The sequence below is a fragment of the Lichenostomus cassidix genome, chromosome 2, assembly GCF_008360975.1.
Source record: "Lichenostomus cassidix isolate B80296 chromosome 2, HeHo_3.0, whole genome shotgun sequence".
Taxonomy (NCBI): Eukaryota; Metazoa; Chordata; class Aves; order Passeriformes; family Meliphagidae; genus Lichenostomus; species Lichenostomus cassidix.
Genome location: NC_139482.1, coordinates 148,014,187 through 148,036,170, shown reverse-complemented (window position 1 = coordinate 148,036,170; position 21,984 = coordinate 148,014,187). Strand labels below are relative to the sequence as shown.

The window sequence follows — 21,984 nt, the reverse complement described above, 5'->3', positions numbered from 1 at the left end:
AAGAGGCTTTGTAATTGCATTCAGTTCTGCTGTGCTGGAAAATGAGGATAATAAGCTCAATGTATTACACTTACACTGGGGCTAGACTCCATATAGAGTGGTAATAAGAAACACAGGCTGAGGTTTTAACTCAAGTTAGTGGGACTCAGCACTTTGTTTAGTGGAAAAGGAGATGCTGAGTTACCTTAGTTCCCTTGAGAGTTAGAACCATGAGCTCCTAGGTTCCCAGAAGTCCTCAGAGATGGAGGATCACCTATCTCAGATAGAATAATAGGCTCACAGGATGCTTTGGGTTTATACTCAAGTTTTATTAATCATTAATGATTTTATCTTGATTTGCCTCACTTTCATTTCTAGCTTTCATTTTCCAGCTCTTTGTACATGAATTGCACTGAGGAGTTTACTATGAGTTTTCCATATATCCACCAAAAAGTCTTGAACACATTTTCATTAACATTTTCCCTGTACATGAAGTTTTTTTCAACAAAACCTAAAAAATACCTGGACTTACACTATTTTCAGTCTGTTTTTACTGCACTGGGGATGGAGCTCTGGATGGATAAGTCAGTAGTAGATAAGTGAGTGAATAGATAAGTCATTCCAGTGAGTTTCACTTTTAAGAAGTTCCTTTCCCTTCATGCCATTGGCTGGCAAACACTTTCTCTTGCTGCTATGTCAGTTTGAGCAATCCCAACATCTCCTCCTGCTGCCCACTCAGTTGTGTCAGTACAACATTCCATGGGCTGCCCAATAAATCCTGCAGGGATCGATCTGGGATAATAATAACCTGACCAAACATGACTCTCTTTTTTTTCTTAAGGCCCTTTTAACCCTCATTGACTCTACTTAGCTCAGTGTCACCACTGAAAAATTGCACACCAGGCTGCACCAAGAGCAGAGGGGAATAAATTTAAAAGTTGGTTTCAAATTACTTTTCTGAGTCAACCAGCCACATCGCGGTATGGAAATTCATTTCAGTCTCCTGCTCTCATTTACCACCAATCTTGGGTCAGAAAATCTGCAGCCCCACGAACTTTCACTCTGATTGTAGCTGTTCCAGACACAGCCTATTTTTATGTGTCACAAAACCTTCAGCTATATTGGTCCCACCATGGAAGCAAAAGCCCAGTGAGAGATGCTGAAATACTTCTGCAGTTCCTGGGGAAAGCAAGGCATTTTGTATGGACAACAGGACACCACAAACACAGACCCAGGGGTTGGGTGGAATGAACCAACAGGAAACAGAAAACCCATGGCTGCCCCAAAACATTGTTAAGGTCCCTTCCAGCCCAACCCATTTATGATTCTACAACCTCCCCTCTGTGCAGCCCATGGGCTACAAAATGGGCTTCTCCTGTCAGGCTGGCTTTCTGGGCTCCAGCACCATGGGGAGGAGTGTGGTGTTCACCAAAGCCATCCTCAGCTAGTCTGTCACCCTAAGTGTCTTCTCTGTTTTTGGTTAGGGACATTCAGAGGAACTTTGCAGAAGATTTTTCAGATCAGGTAATGACACTCAGGATATGATTCATCTCACCTCAGTTTAGCAGCTCATGAAATGCAGGGCTAGGAAATTATTGCCTATCTGGGTGCTGGACATGCAGTGCCATATGGGCTACACTGTGTCACCCCAGACCTCTGTCCAGGGCTGGCAGGTGTGACGTTGAACACACAGGAGATCTGCAAACTCTGCAGTGGCAGCCAGCACAGGTTTTGTCATGTTTACTGAGGCACTTAATGTCACCTAAAACATCCACATCTGAACTAATGGTCTGGGTGCTCATCACAGATAAATGAGATCCAGTCATCACACTACAGGGTGTCATTCACCCAAATCATGCAGGTGTCTTCTTCAGGACAGTAATTACACCCTGTGTTCAACAGACAGGTGCCTCTCAACTTACTGATTGCAGAAGTGACCAGCATGAGTTCTCAGGTACCCTGTAGATACACATTTAGGCAGGTGGATCCTGGCACTGGAACAGGGCCTCCAGGGCAGTGGTCAGAGCACAAAGTCTGCTAGAGCTCAAGAATTTTTGTGGACAATGCTCTCAGGCACAAGGTGTGATTCTTGGGGCTGTCCAGTGCAGAGACTAGACTTGGAGTTCAATGATACTTGTGGGTCACTTACATTCCAGGATGTTCTACAATTCCATGATTTTATGATCTCATGTCCAGGAGTTTTCAGGATGTGGTAACTGCTTAGACAGGGTTGGCTGGACTGCAACTCCACCAGGATCATTGCTTTAACCAAGAAGAATTTGCTGGCTTGATCCGTTGAACCTCTCAGGTCACAGACTATCACCAGCTGTGATGGCAATAAAAATGGATGTGTCTTGTAGTGGTTTTCAAAGCACTTGGCAAAGTTCTCTATAAAGACAGTGCCTTGTTCTAAAATAGTTGATTGAACTCGTTTGCAACTTACTGGTTCCAGTGCAGGACCCTCTGAGGCCTTTGCTTTATGGATGTCAGAGGAGAAGGTCATCTTGGCTCTTTATGTCTGTTGGTGGCTGTTACCTGATGACTGCCAGTCCAGTGCTCCCAAAAATGTTATGATGTGGGCCACAGGAGATGAGGGTTCCTTTCCATGGCCTTGTCTGGAAGTTCCTGCAGAGAAATTCAGCCTGTGGTGCAAGAGCCACTTCTGACTCAAAACTCAAGAGTTCTGTCCAACTTTGGCAGTTGTTCTCTCTGGGGTTTTCACCTCTTCACATCTCCTTCTATGCTCATTTTCTCATCTGCACTGCGTAAAACGCTGCAGGATCTCCCAGTTCTCAAAAACCATCTTTCCATCACAGTTACCTGGAGCTGCACTCCAGCCACCAGCTTGTCACTGGAAAGTTTCCAGCCACGCAGCTCTCTGATGCCTCACATTTCCTTCAAGCTTTTGGACATTTCTGTACAACCCAGACTATAAATCCCAGCCCAGCATGGACTATTATTACACTGCCTGCATCACTCGTTTGCGTGGCTCATTCGAGACAAATCAAATAACCGGCTACTGCCTCATGCTGCAGCTTAAATTAGAAAGAATAGACCACAAAAACAACTGCGGCGGTAGCAGAAGTGGCTATAAATAAAGGAAAATGTTTCTCTAAGAAACCTTTGTGCCACAGAGGGAAATTGTAGAAGTGGTCCAGGATATTTTTGTTGCTGCTTTTTAATTTGAGATTTCATCGTTGGAAGCACTCACAGATGTAGAGGGCTGTGCAATGTTTTTGCTGCAGTACGGCAATTGCTAAGATTAGCACAGTAACAGATCTTTTCAGAGTAAATTGCATATAATTAATGGGAAGCAGGAGGAAAAAAGGAATAATTGTATTTAATCCAAATGCAAGTTCAGTTCTCCCAGAAGGTGGAACCAGCACTAAGGCCATGCTGAAGATGGGCCCATTCCTTTCCGTTCTGTTCAGCTGGGTAATGAACAATTATGTGCCCATATTGCAAATTCTCATTTGCAATTTGTTTTACCAAAGTCCACGGATGTTTAAGCTGGAATTTCTTTTAGGCCTTTCCTAGCAACGATGGAGATTATTGCTTTGTGCTTCTGGCTTGTCTCCCATCCAATGTCAAAACAAGTTAAAGCATTAAAACAGCATTTCCCTGTGAAAGAGCTATATAAAATCTGTGCAACCCAACTTACATTTTGGCCAAACCTTTTTGGAGTTTATGGTTAATAAGGGACCTAGGTGTCCAGAAGATCAAGGGAGGTGATTCTTCCCCTCTCCTCTGCCCTTGTGAGACCCCACCTGAAGCACTGTGTCCAGCTCTGGGGTCCCCAGCAAAGGAGACATTGACCTGTTGGAGCAAGTCCAGAGAGGGCCACAAAAATGGTCAGAGGGCTGGAGCCTCTCAGCTCTGGAGACAGGCTGAGAGAGCTGGGGTTGTTCAGCATGGAAAGAGGTGGTTCTGGGGAGTCTTTAGAACCCCTTCCAGTACCTAAAGGGAGTTTATAAAGGAGAGGAGGAGAGACTTTATTTACATGGGCAAGTAGTGATAGGACAATGGGGAAGGCCTTTAAACTAAAAGTGGAGATACTTAGCTTAGATGTTGGGAAGAAATTCTATACTGGCACAGGCACAAGTTTCCCAGAGAAGCTGTGGATGCCCTTCCCTAGAAGTGCTCAAGGCCAGGTGGGATGGGTCTTCTTTCCAACACAGTGGAAAGTGTTCCTGGCCATGGCAATGGGTTTGGAACAAGATGATCCATAAGGACCCTTCCAACCCAAATAATTTTATGATCCCATGACCTGTGCTGAACCCTCATGACACACTGCATAATGAGCTTCCATTTTCCATCCCACTGAAGCACCCAAATTTCCCAGTGGATCATTGTGTGCAGCAATATGGGGGGACAAGTCCACACAGCTGCTTCACTCAACACATTTCTCAGCTCTTCACATTCCCACACAGACATTCCTCCCTGAAGCTGCTGCAGCATCCCAATATTGCCAGATGCACAGCTCAATAAAAGTACCAAAATAAATCATTGCAGCCAAGGTTTCACTTAGCTGCTGTTATTAATCATTAGCAATAGCTACTGCTAATTAATGTCATTACACATCATGACTATTAATCACAATCTGCTGATGCAAGACATATTGCCTCTAGTAGATAAGAAAGGGGAAGAAAGCAAGTGAACAATAGCCAAACTTGAAAATTATGATGGGCAGCATTGGCAAATTCACATTGCACACTTCATGCTAAAAGATGTGAGACAATGTCCCTGCCTTGGCTGCTGCATCTCAGCTGTGCTTGAACAATGCCATTTGTCACAAACCCACCAAAACTGGGAATACAGATTTAATATATTACTTAGTATATGATATTTTTTGATGATACAAGTGCATAAATTGTAGGGGAATGAAATTTCAATTAGACTGCCTCATCCATAGCACTACACTGCTCCCCACCCCCTCCGTAAGAACACCCCAGTGCTGTCATCTTTACATCAAGGTCTTTCAGAAAGGGTTAAACTCTTCAGTTCCAATACAAGCTGTTGGGCTGTATGCAAAAATCACTGAGGAAATGCCTGTGACCTTTGCTAGGCAGAAGGTGTGATTAGCTGACCCTAAAGATCATTTGATCCATGAAGTCTACAAAATGCTATGGTGCAGCAAATCATGAAGTACTGGGTCATTAGGATGTGTTTGTCATTAGGATTTAAACACTCATTAATCACTTTCTTTTTTTCATTATAAGGAAGGAAAGGGAGATTTCCTTAATTTTACAGTTTAATCTCAAGTGAAAATTTAAATGCAAGAGTGGAATCAATTCTGTAGCTCACAAGATTGATTTGTCCCAGACCTGAATTTGCAATATTCCCCCTCAAGCAGGCAGTCAGAGCTGCAAACACTCCAGCACTCCTGGTTTCCCTGAGGCACAGCAGAGAGCTCACACAGAGCCTTCAGCTACCTGCCTTCACACTGACAGACATGGACATTGCCTGCTCAGCAGTGAAATCCCTAAGCAGGAAGCTCTTGGCAGCATTCATACAGAAATTCCCTGCAATAGGAATCTCACAAAGGCTCAGTGCAAAGGGCAGGACATGTCTGCTGGCTTTGGGAGCACAGACTCCAGAGTCATGGGGTGCTGAGAGCAGTCATGTGGAGGAGAAGGTGTCAGACTCTGAAATGAGGTGTTTCTGCTGCACCTTCACATGGCCACCTCTCCATCTGCTAAGGGAGAAAGTGCTCTTGGTCACAGTGGTGAGCTCATTAAAATGAGATCAATAGAGATTTAATCTAATACTGAGGATTACTCGAAGTGGAATGCTCAATTAAGTGTGGAGAAAAAAAATGTAACGCATCAAATGAATGGCCAGCTGATTCCCTTGCTTTATTTGGAATTTAGCCCAATATCGAGGAGGGCTGATAAGCTAAAGCAGGGCTGTGAAAAAACAGCTGATGCTGGGGGCAGCGGTCACCAAACACCAGTTAAATGTGCCACATCATTACTCACACATTTTGCAGTGAACTCCACAGGTACGTAGAGTTTTGCTGGGATTATATACTTCCAATTTCCACTTCTGTTCACACCAGTGGCTCTAAGAATATTTCAAAGCTGCTAAGGTGAGGATTTGCATAAACAGGATTTGCCATGGCTTTTGGAAAATTGGAAGAGCTAAGTGCGGTGAGTGCTACAAAACTTGTCTTTTCTTTGCAGTTCTTCTGTAATCCAGCCCATTTCTCCCTCCCTGCTCCTCCACCCCCAAAACTGAAACCACTGCCACATCCCCAGCTCCCTCACCTCTCTGAGCAGCAGCCACACAGGGACAAAGAGGATTCTGTTTTGAATGAAACATTTGATTCTCAAGGCACGAAAACGCGGGACCAGGCAGAAAGCCAAGAAGCAAGAAAAGAGAAACATATTCATTAATTAAAACAAGCATTGCTCGCTTTGAACTACGAAAATCATGTTACAAAAAAATGGAGAGATGAGTTCCTGGCTTCTGGAAGAGAAGAACACACTCCAGCCCCACCAGCGGCAGCAGCACAGTGAGCTGCATTGCTGCAGGAGCAGGGAGGAGCACAGGATGCATTCCCCAAACTCCGTAATTGGCAGGCACGGGGCCCCCGTGCCACTCACAGAGAGAATTCATCCCGACATGAACAGCTCTGTGGCCCCTTGGCACAATATCACAGTAATTTTTTCTTTCAGCAAGTCACATTTAATCTTTGCCCAGACATTTCAAGGCAGAGCTGTCTTGTTTCTCCCATTACGGCAGGACACCTTCCCACGCTATTCCCTGAAGGCAGAGGTTTTGGGAGCACAGCAGGATGAGGTCCAGCCAGTCACAGCCTCCCTCATGAGTCTTCTTCTCTTCCTCTAAGAGCCTCACCATCCCTAAGGCTTATGATTGCCTCTGGGGAGCTCAGCAATTTGCCACCCTGAATATTCTGCCCGAGCTCCCCCTCTCTGCCCCCCTCTGCCTGACTAGGGAGGTTGAAAACACCCCAAGGCTGCCCATTGTGAGCAGGAGGGGATGAAGCAATGCTGCCTCTGAGCTTCTCCATGTTCCTCTGTGTCCTGGGTGGGAAAAGCCAAGCACAGAGCTGTCCTCTGCTGCCTGCTACCACTTACCTATGGCCCTGTTTCTTTGCTATTTATCACTGTTGTTATCACCATTTGTCACTATTATTGTCATCTCTATTTATCTGTGGTCTGGGATATGCAGCAGGAGTTTTCCTCCTCTTACCCCCATGCTGTTCAACATACTAAAGAGGGAGCTTGTTCTGTAGAGTGGTTCATGATGGAATCCTGGGTGGGAAAGCCTGAGCAGCACCTGTGGCTATAGATTCCTCAAAACAGCTGTCTTTGGTATGTTTTGTTGCAATTGCCCACCAAGTGGGAACAATAGTTTTGCAGGCCCCCAGCAGCAGTCCCTCCACTGTCTGTTCTTCTGCCTCTGCAAAGTTTTTCTAGAACTTTTGACAAAGTTTTTTTTTTAATTCAGAGGGACAAGAGCCACACTGGCACTGGGGGGTTGCATTGCCCCATCTGGCCCCAAAGTAGGCAAAATGCCTGTGGTATTTGTAGGCTTTCCTGACATTGCCCACAGGAGCCTCTCAGCTGGTCCTGCAGAGAAGAAACTCTGTTAATCTAGGATTAAAATGCAGAAGATGCTCAGATGGTCACTCCACCTCAATGTCTCTGTGGCAAACTGGCAGAACAGCACAAAAAAAGGGCTGCTCTAGGGTGAAATAGAGAGATTTGGTGGAAACTTCCTCCAAAGTCTTCTCATGTGCTTATATGGAAGAAGAGCATCCTGTATCTGTAGGGAACAGCATCCTGCCTTGTCCTGGCACTGCTGATGTCATGGGACCTGCTGAGCCTTGAGAGGAACCAGCAGGGACAATGAACCTACAAGAGTTTCAGTGACAAAAAACCCCCCATTAATGATTCTGGTGTCAGCACATTGTCAATAGCTTCTATAGTCTGGGCTAAAAGCTCCAAATAAGAGTGGAATTTGAAATGCAAAAAAATTTCCTACATTTCTTGAATCTAAGCTCCTTAACCCCATGATGATCATATCCCTCATGCCAGCAGGTGTGATTTTTTCTGTGGCATGAACAGACATGCAAATGGAATTTAGCAGGAGCTGCTACAGGGTGCAAGGCAAAAAAGCTTGAGGGAATCTCTAGTTGAGTGATGGTGACTACAAAACCCAGAAGGCTTTAGCTTTGTACAAATAAAGCAGATAAATTCAAAGCAAACAGTACTCCCTGGAAAAAAGGGTAAATTATGAGGAAAAAAAAACCACAGCATGATTTATATATAGCATAGATCTGTATGCTTGGGTTTTTTACAGTCATAAATTCAAGACTTTCTGTACTACTCTGGCAATGTTTTGCCTCAGGGTTATTTTGAGGCTGTTAGAGACAGAGAGTGCCCAGCTTCGATGAAATTTGAAGTGGAAGTGGAGGGTTGTTGGTGCAATTCCACCCTGACCACACTGTCACCTTGCAGTGCCAAAGGGAATCAGCACTGACCCCAACTCCTGTGTGGTGTCTGTCAAGTGCCAGGACCAATATCTTCATACAGAAATGCCACTGTGGCTCAACACTCCTTTTGGGCAGCTGAGCAGTAGCTGATGCTTCCACTCACCATGTCCTTGCTAGAGCCAGCAGCAGGAGAAGCTTTAGGAGTTGAAGAAAAATGCCCAGGCCGGGGCATTTTCAAGGAGAAGAATAAATAGCAGGACTCAATGCAGAATTGGTGCAGAACCTGGCAGATCTGCACAGCCCTGAGCATCCTCATTGTCCCTGGTCATGCAACTCTTTAAAAACAAGCAACTTTTTGCAATTATTTGCTGGCACTCCATGAAAAGTGATGCCTCCTCCAATTCTTTCTTTCTGGGTTTTTTTATTGAAACCAGGCATTCAAAAAAATCCACTTCTATTGGAAACAGGACATGAGGACAGATTTTGCCTGTGTGGCAATTTTCTTCTTGCAATTCGCTCCCGGCGACAGCCTATTCTTCTCCGGGACTTGAACAATGAAGGTCCCAAACAAAGACAGCTCACACAGCCGGGGAAAGGATGCTCAAAGTCAGGGCTCCTCCCTTAACCCCCGGTGAGGTCAGTGGGATGGGCTGTGCTGGTCCTGCTTTCCTGGGTGAGATTTCACAGCCTCCACCAAGACCTGGAGCTGCTCCACCAAGCCCTGGCACGAAGGAATTCCAAGGTCTGCTGCAAGATGGGGTTCATGGTGCTCCCAGACCTGTGTGGTTCAACCCCTTGTGCTGCACCTCCACCAAGGTCAGTCCTGGGCTCAGGGGCTTCTTCCATCACTCTAATCTGACTCCTCTGTAAAAGTAATTTTTTAGCCACAATTTAGACTTCCTGGCTGTGCTGGGATTTTTTAAACATTTTCTAAGCCAAATCCACCCATTTAGGAAAACACACACATACAGAAATGCACAAATATATATTTTGTGCACTTTGTAACACTTAATAACACTTTTTTTTCCCCCTTTGGAATCCATGACCCTCTTTAACATGGAAAACCCATTTGTCTACCTCACTGGATACTGAGTGGATAAATACATTAACTACTTTGAGGCACATTGGCCTCTTTTTTTCCCAGTCAGAGCATCAGCATATCTGCACCTCAGCCAGACTCTGGAAAATCAGTGAACCACGTAAACCACAACACCGTGGGGAGATTGAAGTGAGCTAATGCTCAGTTCATATAAACCACGTGGTTATTGAAACTCAGGATGAAAGAGAAATCAATGACAGAGCCAGGTAAAATTGGCACATTTCAGTATATTTGTGTAGTTAAACTCTTATTTTCCCTGGCAAGGCAAGACACAAATGGCAGAGGCTGTCATTGCGCTCTCTGTTTTTATTTCCTCCCTGTCACTCAGGGCCAAAATGCCCATTTTTTTTGTTGGAAACTTTATCTCTTTCATCTGAATGGTGGTGCCTGGTGCCTCCTCTTGCTGCTCTGGGGCCCTCCTGCCTCGATTTCACAGCTGCAGACATTTTCATAAACTAGTAGTGAGCAAAATCCCCAAAACAGCCCCCACAAGCAGACACATTTCCTTCTGCCATGTGACTTGGAAGGGACCTTTCAGGAAAATCATTTCAATCCCTGGAATCTTCCATAATGGGAGTTCAGCAGGAGCTAAAACAGTTCTATCTTTTTGCAAGATCGCATGATTCAGGTGTGCAATGGAGCAGATTAGTGTGGCTTGCTTTGGGATCAACTTACTCTGAAATCTGGATGTTGATGCCCTACAGGGTAGTTTTTGACTAAAGGAATGGCTCAACATTAGGCATTGCTTTAGCTGTGGGTGGCTCTGCCATTATTTGTAGATAAAACCCTGGATGCTTTCAGCTTGCACTCTGAGGGCTTCATGACAGATAACAGAAGTCCAAAATGGTAGAAAAATTAAGGATTTTAAGACTTTAATGTGAGAAGAATTTTTACCCTGGTCTCCAAGTGTACAAGCCTGCAGGTATGCATTTATGCTATTGAAGCTGGGGGGACAATTCCCCAGTGATGGTAGAAATAAAGATTCCTTCAAGCTCATACACCAAGAAATCTCAGTGCTCTTGACTTAAAAAGAGCATGTCTGGAACACGGTCCTGCAGTTCAGGATGGAGGGATATGGAAATGCCCTGTCTTTGCCCCTGGCAAAGAGGCTGAGCTTTTCACCTGCAGCACTATTTGATATAAATATACATTTTGTGGCAGCAGAATTAACCTACAAGCACTGGGGCGGCTCCATCCCAGCTTGGGACTCCCTCCTCACCTCTTATATTTTTGTACAGCTGGAGGCCAAACTGGAAGAATCCCATTCCCAGTGAACTGCTATCACAAAACCATGTTTATTTTTCATCCACTGTGTTTGCAAGTGGGATGTTTTGGTCCTTTCCTTCAGTCTATTTAACATATTTTTACCCTTGTGACTGAAAGGAGTTCCCTATCACCAATGCATCAAAACTCAAGTCAGCACTGGTAGGTTTGTTACCTTCTGGTAACATCTGTGTGAGGAATGGAAGAGAAATACTGAGTCCCTGAGCGAAAAAACCATTCATGCCTGCAAGGATGGCTCCCCCAGTGCCTCTTTTTGATGGTGGCAGCCCCAAAGCAGGTGACAGCTGAGCAGACAAGCACGGGGCTTCATTTCTGTTCAGAACAGAATGTGAAATTCAGTCACTTCTGCTGGTCGGGGGCCACCTGGTACTTCTGAATTTTTTAATAACCTTCTCAACTGGAGCCAGCTTCCCCTTTGATGTGGTGCTGATTTCGTCAGACTTGTTCAAGGTGAATACCTGATTAGCCATGGGGAGATGAAGGGGTTTGTTCTTCCCCTTTTTCTTTGGCTTTTGTAACATTTACTATGGACAAAGAGCCCCCGTACCCTTCCTGTGTTAGAAATAAAACAAGTGGTGTTAGGCCACAGTAAGTGAGTTTGGCCATGCCTGGCAGTTCAAATGAATTAAATCTCACAGCCATGGCTGAACTTTTTTGCAAGTTTTTCCATGCTGCACTTTGTGGTGTTTTCAATCTTTAGGGGCTCTTCTGTCTCTCTCAAATCCAGGGCAGAATGGCTGGGAACAAGTATTTCAGTGCCCCTCACCACAGTGGCTCTTCAGCATGAGGACCAGGAGGGATTTGTGAGCACACAAGGTCTTACTGTAGGTCTGAATTCTACACCTGGAGGAACTGAGCTCTGCAGACAGATGAGTTTCAGCAAGGTCAAGGCTCTTTCTTCCAGTTGAAGAAAGAGCCTTTTTCTGCTGAAATAGACCTATCAACCCACTGGGAAATAGCCTTTCTGAAATGCCACAGGGATCCTAAGTATCTTTTTATCCCTCCTTTCCCTGGGAAAGCATTGTAATAACAGACAGATTGGCCAGTATTATATGTGCGTTCAAGAAAAGGGCTGTAATTTGGGGGGAAAAGATAAGAAACCTTTGTTTACCAGAGAACTCCTAAGAAATAAAGTCATCTGACCCCTTGCAAAAATTTCACAGATTTCCCTCTTTAACTTCCTTCATGATTTTGAAGACAGGACTAACAAGTACCCAGAGGCTCCCAGAGATGCTACAAGCTGTTGACTGAATTTCAGGCCAGTTTAGACATTATTCCTTCTGCCTTTCCAGAGCCCATCAGTGTCTCACTCTAGAAAAGTTCAATTATTGGTGCAAAGGGAAAGAAACTACTTTCTCCTGCTTTACAGTCACAATATACCCACAACTGCAAGCACTTAAAGAGCCATTCTGCACAGGAAATGCCAATCTGCTCTTTAAAATACTGTGTTACAGCCAACCAATGAGCACATGGGAAGGTAGTGACTTGCCTGTTGCCACTCAGCAGAGCTGAGATGAGGATATAGGTTCCCTGAAGAGGATGTAGTGGCATAGCTAAAGGCAGCTTTGCATAAAACCTCCAGCCTTTTGCACAGAATTTTGCCATTTCACAGTATTTCTGACTTTGAACTTATTTTTCACATTCTCCCAGTAACATGCCAGGACTCCAGGACTCAAATTTCCCACCTCCTGCCTCAAATATGGGGTTTGATAGCTCATGAAGCTCCATACAGAACCAGAGAGCTCATTCCTCAAGTGCATCTTGCTGGAACAAGCCTCTCCCAGCACCCTGCAGAGTCTCCTGCCTGTGACAGACAATGCAGCATCATTCCAGGAAACAGCGTGGAACATTGAATAAACTTTGTATAATCAAGTATCACCAGTGGTCTTACCAGCACCTCACAGATTCAGAGGTGTCTTAAAGGCAGGAAGAACCACCAGCTCAATTCCAAGAGTGCACAGCACAACCTCCTCCTCTAGCCCTGTTCCTGACCCAGTTACCTGGTGCTTCCCCCACAAAGCACACAGGAACAGATGGGATGTCACCTCTTGGCTTCTTTTGGATGAACTAACCAGACAAAGCTCCTACATCAGGCTATAAAGCATTTCTGGTGGTCCTTGGCATTGTCTTCAGCTTCTCCCTTCCACCAACCCCAGCTCAGCCCAGTCTTCAGCCTTTCCTAAACCTGAACCTACAAATGGGATGCAGCATTTCAGCCATCAAAGGCCAAAATTCTCCCTCTGAGCTGCCCCTCAGCTTTCCCTGGCAGTGTGGGGATAGTGTAGCTTTGCACCAGTCTATTTTTTATAGATAAGGTAGATTTTATTTGTCCCAATCAGTTTATTAAGTCATTTATCTCACATTGAGTGACATCCTCCCTTTTTAGCAAGATGGGATTTTAATTGAAATTGCCCTCTCACATGACTGTGAAATCAAGGTGGTTGGTCAGCTGGTAAAATCCTCTTATAGAAAGCCCAACTTTCATTCTTTTTATGCTGCTTCAATCCTGGGAAATTATCCCTTTGGAGCTACCCAATATATTCATTACCACACTGGTCCATCCTCTGCCTCTATTGAAACGGAGTCCCAGCCATATGTTCCTCAGATAGCGTCAGCTTCCAGCCAATCTGTCAGAATGGAATCTGAAATACTGTTATCTCGTGTTGGGTGCAATATCTCCTGGGCTAGAAAATGATCACACATCATTTGAGGAACTTCAAAGAGATTTATTTCTGGTTATATGAGGCTTCCAGCATACATCTTTATGATTGAAATCTCCCATTACCTGGTATTTCTTTCCATTTATTACGGATAAAAGCTCTGGGAACAGCTCACCTCTTAATGTGAACCCATGGTCTGTAATCCCCTTTACAGGCACCACACACTCACCTCCCACTACACCCCCCAACCTTTGATAGTTACAGCTTTAATATCTCTGTATTTAACAACTAAACGGGTCGTGGTCTCTTTCTGCCTTTTCTCTTGGGCACACACTGCTGTTCACACACAGGTTGTAGTCAGCAGTTTTAATGCTCCAGTCATACAAATCAGCCTCCTCTCACTCCATTTGGGCAATTATATCCAATTTCTTTTAATTAACAAACATTTGCAATTCCTGTCTTTGTCAGAAACATGAAGAATGAAGGAGCAAAGTGTTCATAGGGCCACCAGAAATTAAACAATTTGCTTGGGCATGTCAATTGCCTCGATGGATAAAACAAATCTGCCAGTGGCATTTTGGAAGGTGTTTTTAGGCAAACCACTGCCTCTGCCCTGCTGCACCAGGCAGCGTGATTGAGGAGTGCTATTAAATATTGTCAGTCAGACATCTGGGGAGTAATAAATAAATTTCATAGAAGAAATAGGATAAAAGTAGAGAGCTGCAGGGGACTCAACAGCATCTGCAGAAGACATTCAGAGCCAACCTTCCGAGCATCCTGCTCAGGGGAAAAGCCTTTGCCTTTGTTTGGGCCTCAGCAGGAAAGGATGTTTATAGGTTGTGTCTTTTAAAGTACACCATGACTGAGTCAGAGCGTGTGTTTACATTTGGTTGTTGGGTATTTTAAATATCAGCACAAAGCCCAAAGAATAAATCACTACAATGAGAAAAAAAGGCAATGTAATTTTGTCCTGATGCGACAAATTTTAGTGCTGCAAAGCTGATGGGCAGCAGGACAAGCCTGTGCCAGGTGATGCACCTGGTGCAGTGCATCTGCAGTGGTTTTGCTCACAGAGCTGAGCACTGGCAGGTCCATGGGATTTAGAGGCAGAAAGACACACATTGTGGTACTAAACTCCACCTTATCAGTGGCAGCTTTTTGGAGCAGGAAGATGTGAACAGGGCAGGGAGGAGGTGTAGCAGTAATTGCTCCAGGCATAGGAGGCAGCCATTCCTGAAATAACCAAAACTTCCTCAAAGTCTCTGAAAATACTCTTCATAACCACAGCAAGGACAGAATGGGACCAGTTCAACCAGCATCACACCAGATAGTGGGATTCCTATTCCTCTCCCTGGTTAGTAGTTCCCTCTTGGCAGAGCAAAGCATCTTTGAAATCCTTGACCAGACCAGGAAGAGTTAAAATCTCACTGCAATTCATAGAATCATAAAACAGTTTGGGATTGGAACGAACTTCTAAAGTTCATCCAGTCCAACCCCCCTGCAAGAAGCAGGGACATCAACTAGACCAGGTTGCTCAGAGCCCTGTTCAACCTGGCCTTAAATGTTTCTAGGGATGGGGGATCCACCATCTCTCCAGGAAACATTTCCCTGTGTTTCATCTCCCTCTGAGTAAAGAATTGCTTCCTAATATCTAAAACCTATCTCATATCTCCATTTTTTTCCAACCAGCTTCTAAGAGCCTGGGCCTATCTCAAAAGAAATCAGTCTCAGGTTGGTGGAGAGGCTTGGATGTTGTGAAACCCAAGAGGGTTGCAGGTGAGATCTTTAAATAAGCTAGCCCAGTGTTTTCATCAGGAGGGCCTTGTGTGCTGTTCAAAATTACTTCCTTCTGTTATGTTTGTTTTATTCTGTATTTTTATACACCGCTGATACAGTGGAGCCCTGCCAAAAATGGATGTTAAAATGCCAAAAGGAGGTGAGGCTCTGCTGGAACCTTTCTAAATCAGTAGGAGCCAGGAAGCAGGGAAGCCACAGGCACTTGTGTTTTCATGCACAAGTTCCAACCCCAAAGTGCTGGCTTCAGAAGCTGAATTTTAGCTAATCATGGAATTAAACCCATAATGGTTCATCACAGCTTTAAGCAGGTGCACTTTTACCAAAGCTCCTAATTGCTCTGAGAGAGCTGCAGCCCAAAAAACCTAACAGAGTCCAAATCCCTCTGTGAGGCACTAACACTCAGTACTAATTTCACACAGAAGACCTCTTTTTGTTTGTTTTTAACATGAATACTGTCCTTGGCATCCTATAAGACATGCTACATTCCCATGGGGATAAATGGAGGTTTGTTGCAGCTTTGACTGGTCTCTTGTCAGACACACAACATCTAATTCACTGCAGTATTTCTACTTCTCCTGCTCTACTTGGACCTACATACTCCCACCATTACACTACTCCTTCTAGCTGGGAGGGTTCAGTTCTTCTTTGATTGCTTTATCTCCTGTAAAGCAAAGGAAAAGGGGATGTAGCTGGAGACTGGTTTGTGGCTCAGCCCCAAGACTGAGGCAACATATCTTGAGGGATTTTTCTGTTTATACAGAATGGTATTGTGGGGTTTGCCCACAGGGAGCTCCTCTCATCCCAACCTGCAACTCTCCTATGAGTGTTGACATCTGGATTTGGTTTATGATTTAATGAGGGAAGAGAAGCAGGTTCAGGAAGGATGTGGTTCATCCCAGCTTAAATTTGGTGTCTGAACCTGCTCGGGTGAGCTGCCTCTGGATGAGTCTTTGCCACCCTCAGTGAAAAGCAGAGTCCAGCTGCTCAGATGGGGCAGTTCTCATTGTAGGACCCAGTTTTAGGTTAGGTTGGAGGAAAAATGTAGAGACCTGGTCTCTGATTGTCCTTGCTGAGCTGGGAAAGAAAGGCTCTCAGACACAGCACATAAAACACTTCCCTTCCCACAGCCTTTTCCTCTCTTGTCAGTGAGAAGATGACATTTATATTCACACAGCATTCAGCACAAGGCACCCCCATCCCATTTCATCCTTGGGCACTGCTCTAGTAAAAGTAATAAACAGCTGAATGTGGCAGTGGGGTTTGGGAACAATTCCAGCTCACAGTTAAAGGACAGACCCGCTTATTTCTTGATGAATAACAGCATTTACAGAAGGCCTTTCACCCTGAGGTGCTTCACAAATTATAAACACACATCACCACATCACAGAACGGGCGAAACAGCCAACTTCAAAGTTTCAGCTGGGAAAATCCCACAGACAGCCCAGTGCAGGGAGACACTTACCTGCCAGATAGCAAAAGGCTATCAAAAGGCAGTTCTGCACACAGGGAGGTGCTGCTGCTAGACTGGAGGTGTGGCCGAGCTGCAAAGTAGATCCCAGCATCACCTTTCTCCTCTCTGGAAATTATCTGTATGGTCTTTAAATGCCTGTGTTTAAACAATGTTACTCTCTCACTGCCAGAGTTAAAACCATCTGTGTTTTATTGTGTTTCAACATGTCTGTAAGGTCCATGTGATTGCTCACCTTTATTTCCTCTCCAAACAAGTTTTCCTCTCCATTTCCCTCACACATGCTCGTGCCAGCCACAGATGACTGCTGGTTGCTGCAACTCCACACCAGTGCAAAGAACCAAAGGAGAAACTAAAAACATGCACAAAAGATGTATAAAAATGACAGCTAAAGGAACCTTAAGGAGAAGACTCAGGAATTTTAGCAGAGAATATGTCAGGAAAATTCAGTTTCCACAACTAGCTGTTATATCTTTGAAAACCCCAGAAAGTGAAAGAGCCTGAACCTGAACATGGAAGTGAGGAGTGAACCCTGAGGGTGGGGGTGGAAGGACCTCAAGCTACCTCTCCTGAGGATGTAGCACCTTCCCTCTGACAGCAAATGTGGGACTGAAATGTGGACATTTCTCAGCATCACTGAGCATCACTGACCACCCATGTGTTTGTCCATCCGTCTTCAGGAGCCTGGAGAGGGATCAGCAAATGGAACCTCATGCTCCAGTTAAGTGACATTTTTACAGAGGAATCACAGGATACAACGTTTGTAAAAAGGCAATGATCCAGAAAGAAATTTCAGCATCCAACTGGTATCCTTTAGTTTGCATCCACCAGCTTATACAGGGACTTTCTGCTTTCTAGACAGCTCCCTGCCTGTCCCAGTGATGATAAGAAGTTTCAGAGCTGGTGGTGAGCACAGAGGCTTTGCAACTGGGATTTTTCACCTCTTCTAAGTAGCACAACACAAGTTCATTCATTCTCAACTGGAGCAAACAGAATCAGCAGACAGATGAGAGAGTAGCAGGACACCAATATTATTTCTTTATTATTCCCCACTCAGGAGGAAATGGGAAATAATAAATTTAAATATTTGGATCTAACTGTCCAAAGAAAAGTGCAGGTCATGCAAAAATAAAGGCTTCTCAATGGTATAGTTTATGAGACTACAAAATAATCACAGAAATTAGGTATGGGAAACCCCAAATTTGAGACATCTAGAAACCATTTGACCACTTTCTTCCCCCTCCTAGTTTTCCCAGTGCTCTGACTGCACAGTTAGTTCTGCAAGGCCAGGTTTGGTTTCAGAGTGATTAATGATTACCAGCACCAGCAATTTTTTTTAATCCTTTCTGGAGATCAGGGAAGGAGAAAAAAATTGCAGCTCTGCCTCATGATTCCTGCTCTGAGCAGGGCTGGACTCCTGGAACACCACTGGGAGCTACAGGTGCAGCAAGAAGATCACCAGGAGAGGATTTGCTCCATCTCAAAATGGACCCAACTGCTCATCCCTTCAGGGCTGATCTTCCTTTTCTTTCCTGTTATTTATATGAATGAACTCCTCCCCAAAGAGTTTGCTGAGTGATAAGAACTCAGATCATCCATTACCCACCTTGTGTCAGGAGGCTGCCGTGGTTGGAACGAGATTTGCATGTGGTCAGACATGGTCCCGCAATCACAACCTCCCCTAATTGCACATTAGCATGAATCAAAGCCTGGCTGCAGAGATGTTGCTTTCCTATTTCAACCCTGTAATGGTTTTTGTTTTGGCTGCTGCTGCTGAAAAATCCTTGCTTTGGAATCAAACTGAACCTGAAAGTGTTATTGGGCTTCACCACAAACGAGTCAGTTTAGGCAGAAGATTCAGTTTCCAGCGGAACAGCCTTGCCCTTTCTGAGTTAACCTCCCTGTGCCAGTGTTTCCTGTTTTCTCATGGTCTTTGGAACTTAATATTTAAGTTATATACAAGCATTAAATCAGAATTTAGGCACACTAAGAAACAATTGAAATTATAAAATATCTAATCCTAATCAATGTACAGAAATAAATAGGTATGCAATACTGAAAAGGTATCTCTAGAGTCTGTCCTTAGTGTACTACAGGCAGTGTAGAAGACATGATTATGCATTCTTTTGCCAAGAAGTGACACCATGTCATGCCTAGACATTATCTCATTAGCATCCTGTTCATTCTCAAATCTAAATCCAGATAACAATTGTTTAATTTTAATTTTGTGTGTATACATAATTTGTTCATTGTCTACCTTTAGGTGAAGTTAAGACATCCAAGGCTGAAACACATGAATTTCATTCCTGCAGCAGACGAGCATTTTTTCTACAGGTCCTTTCTCTGAGTTCAAAAGGTGTGTTTGAAAAGGACAATTTTTTGAATTACCCTCTTTGCACCCGAGGAAATGACTGGATTTGTGATGACCACACCACTTACAGGTCACTAAAATATGTATCATGACCTAACCCCTATTCCTTTTGTCTCTATCAGGGCAAATAGATTAGAACCATATCATGAGAGTTACTGCCATAGTTGGAGAAAGGAAGGGCAGTCTAATTAATCTAATTCTTGATAAAAATCACACCAAACACTCTGGAAGATGAGTTTAAACATCCTGTCTCAAAGTTTCATTCCATCCATGTTGCCCTCTAAGTGCTGGAGAAGTCACTGAGGTGCTGCACTTTGCTGATACCTGAGGAAAGCTGTTGATACCTGGAAGGCTGAGGTTACCTCCAACAGGCCAGATATTTTTTTTTAACACCTTCAGCTTACAAATCCTTTATGGAATTACAAACAAGAGGTTCTCTGGTTACGAAGGGGTGGCATTAGTCCTGGAAAATCAGACTGTCCTGCAGGATATCTCAGTGGATCATGTAACCAGCTTCCTGAGGGAGAGCCTGAAACACCAGCACTGTCTGCAGCAGCTTTTCACCTTGCCAAGAGCAAGGCTGGGGGGGAAAAGGTAACTTTTATAATTTTATAACACTGTGCTGGTGTGCCCACCTTGCTACTTATACCCAAATGTGGCAGTTTAGCACTCTATCTCCCATTATCTCATTCTTAATGCAGCTCAGGAGAGCTTTGTGTTAGATTTCAAGTCTGACTGATGAGGGAATTGATGTTGGGCTTCTGTAAGAAATTTGTCTTGTAACAGTACAGAATGTTGATGAAGTAACTAAAACAATACAAAACCACTGTGAAACACATTAAATGGATTAAGAATTGGCTAACTTCAGGTCTTAAATATTATTATAACCAGAGAAATTTTCTTTGAGTGGGTGTGTGTTTGGACAGATCCCGCAGGGACTACTTCTTGGCTCCACACTATTGTATTTTATCAACAACTTAGGAAAAAAACCTTTAAATCATTATCAACAAATTTTTCAGATGAAAAAGACTGGGAAAATGGTCAAAAGAAGGAACCCAGGTCACTGATACCAACAGAGAGCTGGCAATCTGAAGGTAAGCTAGTACAGCCTTGTTAAGTCACAACACTGGAGAAAGAAGATATTTGCCTGATGGGGGCTGCAGTGGTTCTACAATGGAAAGTCATGACCAAAAAAGGGTTGCAAGTCATGGTGAGTAATCAACTGTCCATGAACTGACCTAATCTTTGTATGTATAAGCAGAGGAAATCCAGGGAGAAGAGGGTGATAATGATGTCTGGGTATTCCCCATCTCCTGAAACTGCTGCCAACCCATTGTGCCCTTCTCTCGCATCCACAAAGCAAGCGGGAGGCTGAAAAGCTGGAGACAACTCGAGACAGAGGCACAAGAATGTACACAAGTCTGAGAAAGATGACTTGCAGGGAGAAATTTGAGGAGCTTAGTCCATTTAACTTGTCAAAGGAAAGTTAAGGGGTGGCTGGACAATGATCCAAGAACCTCCAGGGAGAAATTCAGTATCAGGAATTGTTGTGTCTCTCTAACAGGACTGTCCCATGCCACCAGCCTTGGTCTGAGTTCCCATGCCAGGTACACACCTTGGCCATGTCCTGCCACCTTAGCTGGGGAACACAGTGACCTTTCTCTCCAAGAGGAGTCCAGGTCCCTAGACCAACCAGAGCTACAGAACACTCTGACAGGTCCTCCCAGCTGGTTCAGCCAGGGACCAGGAGCCTGTTGCACACCAGATTCTCAGTTTGAATGTGGCCAAAGAATCTGGGGCCAGGATCCTCCAGCTCTGTTTTCGTTCTGTGGTTTTTGTCTCTGTTCTGATCCTGGTGCCAAAGAAATGTTGCATTGTTTGAGAGATGTGAATCTGGTGGCATAGCCTGTCTCAGGACAAGCATTCCCAAAACTCTTGTTTGATGTCTCAGGGGAGAAGCTAAACCAGGAGACAGAGGTGGCAGCCTCAGGCAGAGAACTGCTGTGCCTTTTCCCCTGAAATCCAGGAATAATTATGCACGGACCATCTCTGAGCAAGAGAAAAAGGAAAAGGCTGGAGAGCAGCAACACTTCAGAATGCTGTACATGAGAAAGACATTAAAAATAAGTTATTTACTGGGCCCACATCTCAGCAGTATTTATTTCCCTTGTCCTACCTGCCCCTTTTGGAGACCTCTTATCCCATCACTTCAAAGGCCAGTAGCCAAACACGACAGTTACACAAAGGTCAGACGGGTGGTTCACATCAGGATGACTCCATCTGGCTGCAGATCCTGCCTGGAGTGCAGTCCCTCCCTTTGTGTGGGGGTTTTCTTCTCAGCTCTACTGGGAGATGGCTGGAAGCACAATGAGGGGAAAAAAACCAAAAACGGTGAATACGTAACAGGAACAATTTGTTCTTGGATTTAGGGCTGTCCTCGGACAATATGTAAGGCAGTGTTTGAGTGAAGTGTTTGACTAACGATCCCTACAAGGATTGGAGTAATTAATTAATGCCTGGAAGTGAGATACAGGGATATGGAGAAGTTGGAAGTGGGTGTAGCAGAGTGGGATTACGGCAGTAGCTGAGAAAAGCCCACACCGTTGGAGGTAGCTTTTCATAGGGGAACAAACTGTGAAGAAAGTACGTGCTGGAGAACAAGCTGGATGCTTTAGCACACTTTAAAAATGTCTTTAACACATTATAAGAATGTGCTAAAAACAATGTTCCTGTATTTTGCAAGCTGCATATTTTTAATTGCAGCAAATTACTGACTTGCACAAGCTCCAGACAGCTCTGCTGAAACTCAGGCTGTTATACTTAAGAATAATTGCAAGAACTACTTAAATATTCAAACACTGGTGA

At 44.3% G+C, this 21,984-nt stretch overlaps 1 long non-coding RNA gene across 1 annotated transcript in view; it reads left to right on the top strand.

The window, feature by feature from the left end:
- LOC146442483 (uncharacterized) overlaps positions 1-21,070 on the top strand; it is a 59,062-nt gene extending 37,992 nt beyond the window's left edge. The window contains exons 4-6 of the long non-coding RNA XR_014850285.1: positions 19,012-19,104; positions 20,139-20,213; positions 20,381-21,070. This is a non-coding gene — a long non-coding RNA (uncharacterized LOC146442483). The remainder of the gene's footprint in view (positions 1-19,011; positions 19,105-20,138; positions 20,214-20,380) is intronic.
- Positions 21,071-21,984: the final 914 nt, after the last annotated feature.